Genomic DNA, 13,464 nt, shown 5'->3' on the forward strand with positions numbered 1-13,464 from the left:
AGACATTTAAAACCGGGAACGCGTCCGAGCTGGAATGTTCGCTCTGTAATTGCTTGGCAGGGGAAGCGTGTTCCAGCATTTGATCTTGCCCGCCGCTGGCAGGAAGTGCTCTCCCGGTCCGGCCGCGGACGGGCCGCGCACTTCCTGCCAGATCGCAGCAAGACAATAACGGCTGATGATAACAACCAGTGCTGTGCGCGCGGCCAGTCGGCGGAACCCAAGGAGCCCGCAGTAACGCGGCAAATGAAATTCTCCATGATGGATGACTCGTGAATCGGGTCAGCGCCGGGACTCGAGCCCAACTTTTGCATAATGTCCTCAGCTGTCAGTCAGCCGAGCCCACGTGGGTTCTTCATAATGACTCGCACAAACACCGACTGACAAATTGATCTGGATTCTCTCCCCGCCGGTTCCGAAGCAGCTCGGCTCGGAGGGTTTCGGGCCAACCGCGCTCACGCAATCAAATCAAAGGAGATGAACAAATGTAATAAGCAGAGACGCGAGGAAGTTCCAGACGGGTCTTTGATCAACAGGAAGTCTGAGGTGAAGAGAACCGACACGCAGCCGGGCCGAGGAGGTGAAGGACCGGACAGAGTTCACGTGGCTCCCACAACGATTCCCAGTGAACCTCTGAACCTCAGCAGCCGACAGATCAGACGCCACGACAAGCCTCAGAACTTCAGCCACCTTTCTTTACTTCAGCTTCTCTTGGTTTTCCTCAGTTTCTCCCAGGTTTTTCCTGTCATATGTGATATACTTTTTTCATTTTTGTCCCAAACATTCCATGTTTATTATTGATGGTGTTTTGAATCTGTATAATCATGTTTTAAATTGTAGCTGTTTTTTAAATAATGTGTATTTATTTATTTATTTGCATTGACCAGACTGAATGTATCTGCCTCACTACACATTTTTTTTATTTTTTGTAGACTTTAAAACTTTTAAAGAATTTCCTAATGTATTTTCCTAAACAACAAATGGAAAATAAAAAGTTCATTTTCTCAATTGGAATAATTAGCATTTTCTGTTCAACTACTTGAAGCAACTGTCTTTGCCCATGATCTTCTGAATGTTCGGGTTGCTCTGTGGTGGCCTGACATTTAAGCGCCGCCCTCCTCTCCAGGTGATCTCTTCCAGGCCAGCTTCACCAACGCTCTGTGCTGGTGGACGTCAGCAGCAGTAAGAAGATCCTGCAGCCTCCCTGCCCTGCTGAGGAATCCTCCCTGAACTGAGACGACACAGAGTTGCTCATGAGGTTCCTCACTGTCACTGCCTCTTTGTCAAATAGCGTCGGAGCAACGTGTCTCAAGTTCTGCTCCTTTTGGCCGGCAACGCTCCCTGGAGGAGACGTCTCAGTGTCTTCTCGCCTGCTGAGGGGTGAGATCTCAATCTCCCAGCAGCTGCTCGCCCAGTGACAGCGAGGGCGCATCCCGGCCCTCCTGACCGGTTACCACGGCAACACACTTCACCAGGCTGCTTCCTGGCTTGTGGTTGGTCTCCTAATAAAGACTGACACCTGGAAGAGAGATGCCGCACAGGTGTCTCATATGGAGGTGATCATACAAGATGGCGGTCACGTCGCCTCCCTCGACTCAACATGGTGGGGGAGACGCCCAGAGGTCTTCAGGTCTCAGGTCTCAGGTCACTGACAAAGACAGCCGTTCGTGGGCTGATGTTTCTACAGCTGCAGCTGTTGAGACACTTCAGTGGAACACGCCCGTGTAGTGTGGGTTTGAAGCTCCATCCATTCGCCTTGCTGTGATTTCATTTCACGTCTCTGAAGTGTCCGAGAAGCAGAAGAGGTTCTGAGGCCCAGGTGATGGAGCAACGTTCGGCTTGGTGCAAGCACGTGTTTCTTGTCAGCAGGGGACTGAACAAATACTCCCAAACGAAAGTGGGTGGTTTTGCGCTGGTCTAGTGAGTTAGACGTAGACAGCAGACTTGAACTTCCACCTTGTGACGCCCTGAGAGCTCCCTGTGTGAAGACTGCTCTGTTGCCTGGTCCTGCTGGGGGGTGTAAAGAGAGACACTGACTAACACCACAGGCTGCTCACGTTCTTCTAGCACCCCATGGAGAAGCACACTTGCTAGCCTTTGAAAGAGGAAGTAAGGAGTGTGTGCTCAGAGAGTGTTTGGAGAAGACATCTTCTCCAAACACTCTCTGAGCACACACACGACATCAGGCTCTTCAAGTCTTTGGAAACAATGAAGATGTCCATGTCTCCTGGATGCTCTCTATTGGTGGACTTCATGTTAGTTAAAGAAGTGTTGGTTAAGAGTTTACTGGAATAAACCCAATTCTCCCTTCATAATCCAAAATAATATATACTATTATTATAAACTCATGGATCCAACAAAATGAAAATGATGGAGGCGTAAAGTGAAGCTGGAATGAAGTTCTGAACAGCCAAGAAATGTCAAGTGTGCACTCGAGTCACAACCCAGAGAGAATCAGTTTGGGAACATGATGCAGGAGAGAAAACATTCACTCTTCACTTCACTCCTGGGAGACTTAGCACCAACGCTGAACATCAGCTTTTGTTCTCACAGTGGGGCTCATGCCACTGTTGGCACCCAGCAGCACCAGACGCCTCTCTAGCTGAGGTGGAAAGTTTGCTGCGTCTTGTCAATATTCATGCGTTCATGTAGCTCACTCCAAGACCAGCACCCGCTGACACGGTACAACAAGTATCTTCACACGCCATAAAGGTTCCGGGCACCGGCACCAGAGTGTAGGAACAAGTTCTCGCCCCCGCCCCGGCTTGTTCTGTCCGCCTTTAATGGGAAATCTGAGAGAGTGGAGAGCACAGAGCTTAAGTCTGTCACATCACATGAGCGCTGCAACTAATGCCGCTGACAAATGGTCATATCATGCACCCTGCTTTTTGCCCGCCCTCCCCCCAGTCCGCAGACAGGTGGCGGCCGCTGTAGCGCCAGATGTCGCAGTAAAATGTGGCAATAGAGCAGTGGACCTCTGAAGGTGGTCCACACCGAGCCCCCGGGTGGCCAACAATGGGGGGAAGTCTTTAAAGCGGAGGAAGTGCGGTAGTCATCTTAGACAGGCCTCAGTGAGAGTGGCGTCCCGTCACCGCGCTCCTCGCGCTCATCCTTCGGTTCCATTGTCGGCGCTTGTTAATGCTGGAAACCTGCTGGCCTGGTATAAATAGACGGTGAGAATCAGAAGTGCAGCGGTGGACGTCTGCCAGCCTCTGTTGGAAGCTGTCAGCAGATGGCAGGAGATCAAACCAGAAGCAGCCTCACTCAGCGCTCGCAGGCCTGTCGCAACATGTTGTTAGTACACTTTTAATTCCAGCCACAGATAGTGACGTCGAAGGACGCGACCCGGTCCCGGCCCATCGGACCAGTGAGCCCAAACTGAATCTGAGTTCGGTTCGGTTGTTCTCAGCTGACTGTCACCAGGTGACGCGCCGCCTGCGGCTCATTTGGCGAGCGTCCGAGCCGGACGGCCCGCCGAGCACTTCCGTGTATTTGCGGCGCGCACGGTTGCGATTCATGTCATAGTTTGAGGCGGATGAGGAGGACAAGTGTTGGGCGGCCGTGCCAACATCGCGGCCCAGAAGGACAATCACTCTTCAGCCTCCACTCAAGTCTATTTGTGAAGGAAGTGTGACATGCTTGGACTCGGACAGGTGGAGCGGCTGAAACGCCGTGACCACGCCATGACCTGGAGCAACCTGGAGTGTTCTCCGATCATCTATGAGTTCCATACTGGGATGGAAGCAGATCTGTTATTACAAAGGATTTACGGCTAAGACCTTATTACCAAGACGATTAGCTCCCACCGGATAGGTCGCCACGTTTGAACTTCATTTAGAGTCACATGACAAGGTGGAACTGACTCAAGAGCCCTTCCATCTGTATGGATCTTTCCCTGTTAGGAAGTTTCCACCTTCATGCTCGACAACACTCCTTGGTCGTGATGAACCAGTGGGTTCTGGGTGGAGGTCCGGCTCGGGCATGTTCTTGTCACTGAACCAACTTTGACTCAACTCAAAAGACCTGCCATGATGTTTAGAGACTCAGGAGTCTGAGTCAGAGGCGTCAGGCATGGAGATAGTGAGGTTGTGATTAGAAAGGACATGCGTGGAAATGAGTCTATCAGAGGGACACATGGTGAAGTTTGGAGACAAAGCCTGGAGTTTATCACAGACAGGACACACACACAGACTTTGTCAGGCTTTGTGGTGTGAAGTACACAAGTGACAGCAATGACAATATCAAGATGTTGACAAGGTGAGTGACTTGAGTTGCTGTTCTCTTTGAACGTCCTGTTTACAAGCCCCGCCCACGTGCTTCGAAAACAGCAAGAATAGCTGACAGTTATGAGGATTCGGGTCTCTTTTGTCTCTCTGTGGGACGTCTCCGCGGCCTCAGCAGGTGTCCTGTCAGTCACCCAGGTGCCATGGCAACCGGCCTCCAGGCAAACAAACATGCAGTCGTGGGGCTGCAGGACACAGAAGCAGGCCCGCCTGACACCCAAACTAGCTCGCTCCGGTCCACTTTCTAAACCTCCGTCTTTTGGCAGCATTTTTAAAAGCAATAACCAATTTAGCACTTCACGGCGGATCAGGTCAGGAGAGGCCGCCAGCGCAACACCGCTGTGTTTGTGACCGCAGGGGGGTCAGCCCGAGCCGCGGCCCAGCGGGACAAATGCTTGGCTCTGTTTCACAGTGGACATGAATGAGACGAACCCGAGCGTGGGACTCCAACTATTCTAAGCTTGATCAAGCCTTTAACAGGTCCTCATCTGGTCCTTCACATCCAGAGAGACCTGATCATGTGACAGAAGCATGTTCATCATTGAGGAGTTTTTTCAATGAGCCTCCACTTAGAGTATTAAATATTTCTCCACAAAATAATCAGATTTAACAATATTTCTTGTCCCTTAAAATAAAGTTGGAAAAAAGCGCTTTTATGGTTTATTTGGAGACATATTATGTTTAAATGGAACAATATAGGAAATATTGCTAACATATAAGATACATGGTTTGCTGTTTTCCTCCTTTTATGATGTTCCAGTCACAAGATTGAAGCTAAATTAAAGCCTCTGTCTTCTGTCCTGTCCTTATGACTCGACGGCGTTTCTGCGGAGGACCCTGTCTGACCTTCAGACAGTTCAGAGTGTGAACTGCTCAAGACTCTTGCAGCCAAAGAACAGAAGCAGCAAGAGCCTGACTCGGTCACATCACAGCAAGCGAGCGGCTTCAGTGGTGCGGCCACTGGTGCGGTACTGGGCCTGTGATTCCACTGTCTGCCAGCGGCAGAACAACCCACACATTCATGTGATGGCTCTCAATCTTCAGTCATTAAAGCGCCGCCTGCTGCAGGTGTGGCAGTGCAGTGGTTAAACTCTCACCGTCGTCCTGACTCCTCTCTGACCTCCATTAACCAGGTCCATTAATGTGGAGCTCGCGGTGATGAACGGCGGGCCACTTGAGGAGACCGTTTGTGAGCCGCTGGGGCTGGTGACTATTTTTACTCTCGACTCAGTTCGCTCCGCTTTTAATCAAAACTCTCACAAGCGTTCTTGTTTTTAATTTGGTCCAGCGCCCCAGCAGCTGTCAGCGTTTCCTCCGTCGGAGCAGAAACTTCCGAGGAATATTGGCCGAAGTCGGAGCGAGCTGTTGGCCCCGCACGGCTGGGAGTTTATCATTCTGCTGACAGGATAAAGAACTTGTGCCGAGGAAACAGATAACAAACGGGCTCAAGTTTTGTCTTGAGTGTCCGAGCGTTAAAGACAAGAACAACTGCGGCAAGCGGCGCGCTCTCTGGCTGCTGGCCACGTCGCCCCTGGGAACACAGACCAAGTGGGATTGGTGAGAGTCAGCAACCGTTAATGTCGAGGGCCGACAGATGTTGTGTCACGACTGCATCTTGTTGTGCTGCGCTCCTTTTGTTTTCTCATTTTCTCTCCCAGCAGTTTCCCTCTCAGCCGGTCCAGTTACAGTCCCGACTCCCCGCTGGGCTCCCAGACTACTGAGCTGTCTGCGTGTCTCCTCCCTCATTACGAGCCCTGAGGATCCGCTGTCAGAGCGCCCAGCTAATAAGCCGGAGCTGTTGATGGCGACACACTTGCTATTCACCTTTGCCTTCCAGGTGTCAAACCGTCAGCCCCAAAACCCCGCCGGCTGTGGCGCGCACTCGTAAACAAATCACTTGTTGGAGGGAACATGGCGGCGCGGCGCTGACAGCGTGACAGCACAAACACACCGGCGGGGGCCACGGTTTCATGTGGAAACGGTGAGTGAGATTCAGCCGCAGGTGAAAATGGGCTGCAGGAGATGCATTCCAGAACCTGCCTGAGAGGGCGCCGGTCATTAACCCCCGGCTCCGGTTCCTGCTGAGGACGGGCTGCTCCAAGTTACACAAGACTGTCCCACTCCTCATTTAGACGCCCACAGACCAGACTACAGTTGAAGCTGCTGAGAAGCTGAGGATGAACTCAGGCACATTTGCTGCTTATCATCCCAGAGACTCCTCAACTGAGCAACTCCATGACTCAGTAACTCACTGTCTCTAAATGAGTGACTCTAACTCCCTTAACTCTTTGACTCAAGATGAGTGATTTCTCCAACTCGTGACTCGTTTGATGACTCCTCTAACTTGGTGACATGGACTCGGTGACTCCTCTGTCTCAGTGATTCATCTGGCTTGGTCAGTCCTCTGACTTGACTCAATGATGCCACTAACTTGAAGACCTTGACTCTGCCCCTCCTCAAACTTGGTGACTTTGACTCTGTGACCTCTTTGACTCAGTCACTCCTCTGACTCAGTGACTGCTCTAAATTGGTAACTCCTCTGACTCAGTGAGTCCCCTGAATTGGTCAGTCCTCTGACTTGATGCCTCTAACTTGACTCAGTCACTCCTCAAACCTGGTGACTTTGACTGTGTCATTCCTTTGACTCGGTCACTCCTCTGACTCAGTCACTCCTCTCAGTTGGTGACTCCTCTGACTTGGCAACAGCCCCTGTTGTGGGGCGAGTCTTCCTGAGCTGTTAAAGATTTATTGACAATTGAGGAATAAATATGGCGTGAATGTGGCACCAGAGTGAGTTAGGAAGTGACAACTACAGAGTGAACGTGACAAGATCACTTGTCACATTCACAGTGTCATTGACGTGTCACAAATGAAGTAAAAATATTTGCAGATGAGAGTTCAAAATACACAAACTCACTCACAGAGGGAGTCCAGTCATCCGGTCCAGACCAAGAAGAAGCGCTTGGATGAGGCACCATGTCACTGAGTTGATCTCTACAACTCCCAGAAAACTTCTGATATTTCTGACCGAACAACTCTGTATCCAGAACACAAACACCTTAGTAATATTATATACCATACTTTGAGCACATTTCCTTCAGCTACAGTCCTCATTCCTGAGCTCCAATCAGCACTTTGAGGTCCGCAGGCTCTTCGTGAACGACGCTGGGGCAAATGTTTATTATGATTTGCTTGATGTCGTCCCATAAATCCTGGTCTGGAAGCGGCGATGGAAACAGTTTTAATCTTGTAATCTGCCCGCTCCAAGCTGCCGACTCATCACTATGTTAAGATCTCCATCAGTGTGGTCGCAGGCCGACTTGTCCAGCTGTCAGATGTCCTTATTAAGGCTGTCTAATAAGCGCGGATACAAGATGCTTCGGAGGGTAAGCGATATCCGCAGAGCGACCCGCGCACACAATGAGGCTGCGAAGGCCGAGTGTGGCTTTCAAACTCCAGCTGAACTCGGTCCAAAACTATTTCTGTTACTCTGATCCGAGGCAGCGCTGGAGCCGGGCCACCAGGCTGAAGTCCGGACCCGTGGAGCGCCAAGTGGCGTCCACCGGGAGCCCAGAGTTCACGGGGGACAATCTGGACCTCTTAAAGGCCGTCAGGATGGAGGAGTGTGACCGTGTTTGTTGTCGACATCGGCCTTGCTGTGTATTCAGTTGTTGGCTGTTGGATTTAAAGTGGTGATAGCGATTCTGACTCCAGGCCTGTTAGAGCAGGGCGTCACACTAAAATCTCACTTCAGTCTCTGTTGAGCTTTATCACCCTCAAGGAGCCCGCTGCCTGTCACAGTGTGAACTTCCGTCATGGCCGCCTTTTGGATGGACAGAGGCCACAGCGCCAGCAGGGGGCGATGACACGATGGTCCACGGCAGAGGTGGACTATTCAATTTCCTAAAGGGCCACATTAAAAACTGTAACTGTTGTGAGGGGCCATCATCAAAGGAAAGTCAGCGAGGGCTACAAAACATGACGGAAAAATATCCAATATATATACTATACGAGGACAAAATGAACCTGAAAAGATTGAATGTGAGTAATGATATTAAGAAGTGTAAATATGCCATGAAACCTATTGAAATATTTTTGTTTTATATGGATTTAATTTGAATATACATTAACATAACAATGGACGTTCAAGATGAAAAGGCAATTTATTTCCAAAATATATTTTCAATATTCCCTTCAATGTGTTTTGAGGAACAAGAAAAGCACACAAAAATGGCCAATGAAAAGAAGAAAATAATAGTCTTCAAATAAGAACATGTTATATTTACTGCTGAAGTGGTGGTGGTGACTAAATGTGAAAAGAACAAAAATAAAAAAGCAGATACACCATACACATGCCAGTTATGGTTTTAGTGTGATGTCAAAAGGGCCACAGAAATACAGGCATCGGGCCACATATGGCCCCCGGGCCGTACTTTGCCTATGTCTGGTCCACGTAGAGATGGAGAGGAAGATCACTGGAGATATAAAGGGTTTGTCGAGGAGCTGGTGGCTCAGATTTGAAAAATGAAAACCTAACAACACAAATAGGTTTAGTTTATTTCAAGAGGAAGGGGAGTCGTGGGCCGGTCCAACATTTCTGTTGGTGCTAACAAGTGGTGTTGTCGGCAGGCCTCCGTCACGAGGTCCGTGCTTCCCCTCGGTCCAGGCCTGTGTTCTCCGGGTTGAATTGCTCTCTGGTCTGAGGCTAGACCACTGGACCACGTGACTCTTCATTTCATGACCACTGGTTTGTCTCTCGCGGGGACAAGAGGTGTTTTTTAAACCCAAAATCAGCGGGGGGCCCGGTGTCGCTAAAGGACACATTCAGCTGCTAGATTAACTCATCAACGCCACATTGCAGGGTGTCAACAGGAATGTTTCACACACCAGACCGACACGGAATGAGAACCATCCCGAGGTCAGGAGTGGCGACCCTGCAGTCCTCCAGGCCTTTTAAATGTTAGTGTCCGCCTTTCAAGAGCAAGGCTGTAACCTCGACACCCCAGAGGGGGAAACGGATCCGGGCTGGACGCCACGGCCCCATGTCGGGTCACTGTGATCGAAAATCTACTCCCAATAAATCACAAGGACAAATTGTTTCTTGTCATTTTCTCGCCACAAATAAGGTTCATATTTCAATCTCTGACGTCACTCACATCACAAGGATCGGGCCGCAAATCACGGCGGTAAGGGAAGATGGCACCGGCGAGCGGCCACCAGGGGGACAGAGGTACTCAGCAAATGCACTCCGGTGTCTGGTTGCAGCAGCACAGACGCGCTCGTCTTGTCTTGAGGTCGTCCGTCCGCCTCCTTGTGCTGCTCAACAACTGACAACAGGATCGTTTTCAAAAGAAAGACGCTGGTCTGTGGCATGTCGTCTTTTAGCTGCTCCAGTCATTCCATTCCTCCTCGTCACCTGAACTCACCTCCAAATTTAGCCCGCGGCCAGGAGCAAGTTTCCGACCCCGTCCCGGTGTGTTGACTCAGCCACGAGTCTCTTCTAGTCCCGAGGACTTCTCAGAACTTTGCACTCGGTGGGCCGCGAGCTTTGATGGCCGTTCAGGGAGAGCTTTGAAGCGAAGTCCTGAGCAGACTGTTTGCTTTAGATTTGGGAAGATCAAGTCATGTGGCCTTCGATAAGCTCAGGCTCGACGGGTCGTCTGCGCTTTTTGGAACGTGACAGATAATTGACGTGCCGCTCGGATTTGCCCTAATGGGCTGTGTCATCGGCAGAGAGTTGATGTGAGTCCACCCAAACCCAACGTGGCGCAGCAAAACACTCTCACTACAGACTCGGTCACCGGGCCGAGTCTCTTTGGGTCAAGAGTCCGAGCAAAGAGCACAAGTGAACCAGGACTGAATTTGTCCTGGAAACCTCACAGGAAACACTCCACAGCAAATATGTTGCCTAAACTCGACACACTACGAACGACAGTCACAGACTGCTGAGTTGATGTGGAGTTAGATGAACAGTTCTGCTGGCTCGAGTGAAACACGTCACACAAGGTTGTGAACACGACAACCAAGGTCGTCCTCCCCAAGTCAGTTGAATGTGCAGCGTTGGCCCGATCACAAGTGCAAAACCATCATTTCTGAGACGCTCAAGAAAGTCCACGTCCAGGTACTGATTTTCTCCTGAGAGAGGAACCCTGAGGCTTCCCGTTTGTCACAGTCAGGGACGTGGAAGGTTCAGGGGCCACATGGCAGCGTCGGCCCCGCCGAGCTCGTCAGGTCCCGGGGCCTGGCGCCAGGCTAGCCAGTCCAGCAGGGGTGACAAAAATAGCCCAGTGCAGTTGTTGGTCCAGGGAGAGTGACAGGCAGAGCATGTCATGCCGGAGGTTCAGGTTTCAAGGGCTGTCATCAGAGAACGGTCATTACTTCTGGGCTAATGATCTGGAGCTGTGAGTAAACAAACAACCTCCTGGTGGAGCACGTCACTGTGGAGAGGGGGGAGGAACGTATCCACCAGCTTTGTTCTGCTCAGATGATCAGCCCTTTCACCAGCCAGGACGGTGGAGTCAGAGAGGTTCCTGTGCCAGGAGAAGCAGCAGCTCCACTCTGAGCCACCTGAAGATGACCGAGGCCCCGAGATCCCAGGGACTACAGAACACCTCACCAGGTGTGAACAATGTGATCATGATGGCAAGGCTCTAGTCCGAGCCTAGTCACAGGCAGTCGTCCAAGAGACAGAGACTAGTGGAGAACATGTGACGTGTCTGTGGAGCTGCCTCGTGTTGTGCTCCTCAGACTAGACTCGCAGCTAAGGGGTCCAGTTCTCCAGACACTGGCCCGATTCAGGGGGTTGGTTCAGTCTGAGCACTGAACTACAGACCTTTTAGAAGGTCCCACTGAACCCAGAAACTGGGGCCGAGGTCTTCCTCCTGAAGATCTCTGACGCACCTATGTATGGTGGTCATGGTGTTCTGGAGGATGTTGGGATCGTGATACGGTAGGAGACTTGTCCTTCAAGTGACCTTTGACCTTCAGCCAAGCCAGCAGTGGACTGAGGCCTGTCAATTGTGAGAAGTGACCTGGAGACGAGTCATTAAAGCCACATCCATCATGACTTGATTTCATTAATGAGAGTGTGACAGGAGCCGTGAAGGCTGGCTTGGACTGTGAACCGGACCCCGCTCGGCCCGGACCCACATTCCTCCCGCCGTCATGCCACGTTTACGAGCACGGCTCCAGTTTCCATGACACGCCAGCCGCGCTGCGTTCAAGGACAGTAAACATTTTCATTAGTTTATTTTTGATACCATGTTCAACACAACAGCGTGGGGAGTCGCACAGCGAGCGGCAACAATTCAAAACACACACGGAACACATTTTCATTTGCTTCACCATTGAACACTCTGGCTGAATTTATTTTTTCCTGGTGTTTTTTTGTATTTGTCCAACTATTATATTATTATATTACTCAAAAAAAATAGAAAATTTGTAATTTGTTGTTTTTATTTATTCTTCGAACTGTTTCATCATGAGTTTATCTACACGCAAGGATCTTTTTTTTTTAGTTTATGAATGTCAATACAACAATATTCATGTAGATTCAAAAACTGAGCCCAAATGAAACAGTTCTGCCTCCCAGAATGGAAAACACACTAAAGCACATTACAAACTAAAATATCATATCATATATCATATAAAACTAAATAAAATGCGAAATGAAAATGCTTTCTAAAAAAATAGCAACTGCTGGAAATATTTGATATGAATGGGTGAGCGTGCCATCCAACAGACTTTAAAATACCTGGTCATCGTTTCAGTTCTCTTCAGAGTCCTGGTGAAGTTGGTGCGCGCTTTATACCTACTGTCTTCGCTCGGAGCCTGAGCAGCAGCGTGAGTCCCGTCAGGTCGACGAGTCAGATTTGCACTCAGATATTCATGTATGCGCTGGAAACCACATTAGGATCGCAGCCACGCAGCTAAGGAGCTTGTTTACAGGCCGCAGCGCTCCTGAAGGACGGCAGTCGTTACGACCTGACGGACGCGGCTCGAGCCGGGAGCCATTAGCGTGGCGCACTTGGTGACCGCGGGAAAGACGAGACGTTATTAATTCACGGCGACAAGTTCGCTCATCCCCACCGATCCTAATGAAGGAACGTCCAGATCCCAGTCCCACTAATCGAGTTAGCCGCATCAGCGCCAGTCCAACTGCAGAGGTGTGACGGATCACGATCTGTTTATCTACAATCAAGTCCGAGTCCCGGGATCAGTGTGGCGGTATCATTATCCCTCGCAGGCCGGCGACCCGGGACGACCTCGGCGGGTGAGGAGGACGCGGGATTTCATCGCACCCGAGACACACCTGCATGGTTTAAAGCTGTCCTGGGCAAAGTGCGGCCCGGGGGCCATATGCGGCCCGATGCCTGCATTTCTGTGGCCCTTTTGACGTCAGACTAAAACTATGACTGATAGGTTGTCATTTTTCTGCTTCTTTTTAATTCTTTCACTAGTAGTCACCACCACCAATTCAGCAGTAAATATTGCATGTTCTTGTTTGAAGACGATACATTTCTTCTTTTTATTGGCCATTTTTGAGTGTTGTTCTTGTTCCCCAAAATACAACTTACTATTTACGACTGGGATTGGTTCCGACCAATCGGTCCAAAGTCAGATTGGACCTAAGTTGAATGCCATTCAAAATTGCAGCTGCGAGGTTATAGGTACTACTGTGGTGGTAGATCACTGTGTGAGAGTGAGATGCTCGGATACTGTGCTGCCGTAACTGTCGTACGTGTTGCCAGGCTGCTATGTGCTGCGGTGCCAGACATCGAATTAAAAAAAAAAATCTGCTGGCCGTGGTCGTAAGTACGGGTGGACGTAAGTCGAGCAGGTCGTAAGTCAGACGTTACTTGTACATTGAAGGGAGATTGAAAATTTATTTTGAAATAAATGGCCTTTTTATCTTGAACGTCTGGTCCATAGTTATGTTGATTTATATTTAAATTAAATGCATATAAAATGAAATACTTCAATAGGTTTCATTGTATATTTACACGTCATTACTATCATTACTTACATTTAATCTTTTTAGGTTCATTTTGTCCTTGTTACTTATGTATGTATTTTGGATATTTTTCCATCATGTTTTGTAGCCATCCCTGTCTTTCTTATGTTGATGGACCCACACAACAGTTTCTAATGTGGCCTTTTAGGAAATGGTTTAAAGTTTTCATTC

This window comes from Synchiropus splendidus, chromosome 11 (genome assembly GCF_027744825.2).
Source record: "Synchiropus splendidus isolate RoL2022-P1 chromosome 11, RoL_Sspl_1.0, whole genome shotgun sequence".
Classification (NCBI taxonomy): domain Eukaryota; kingdom Metazoa; phylum Chordata; class Actinopteri; order Syngnathiformes; family Callionymidae; genus Synchiropus; species Synchiropus splendidus.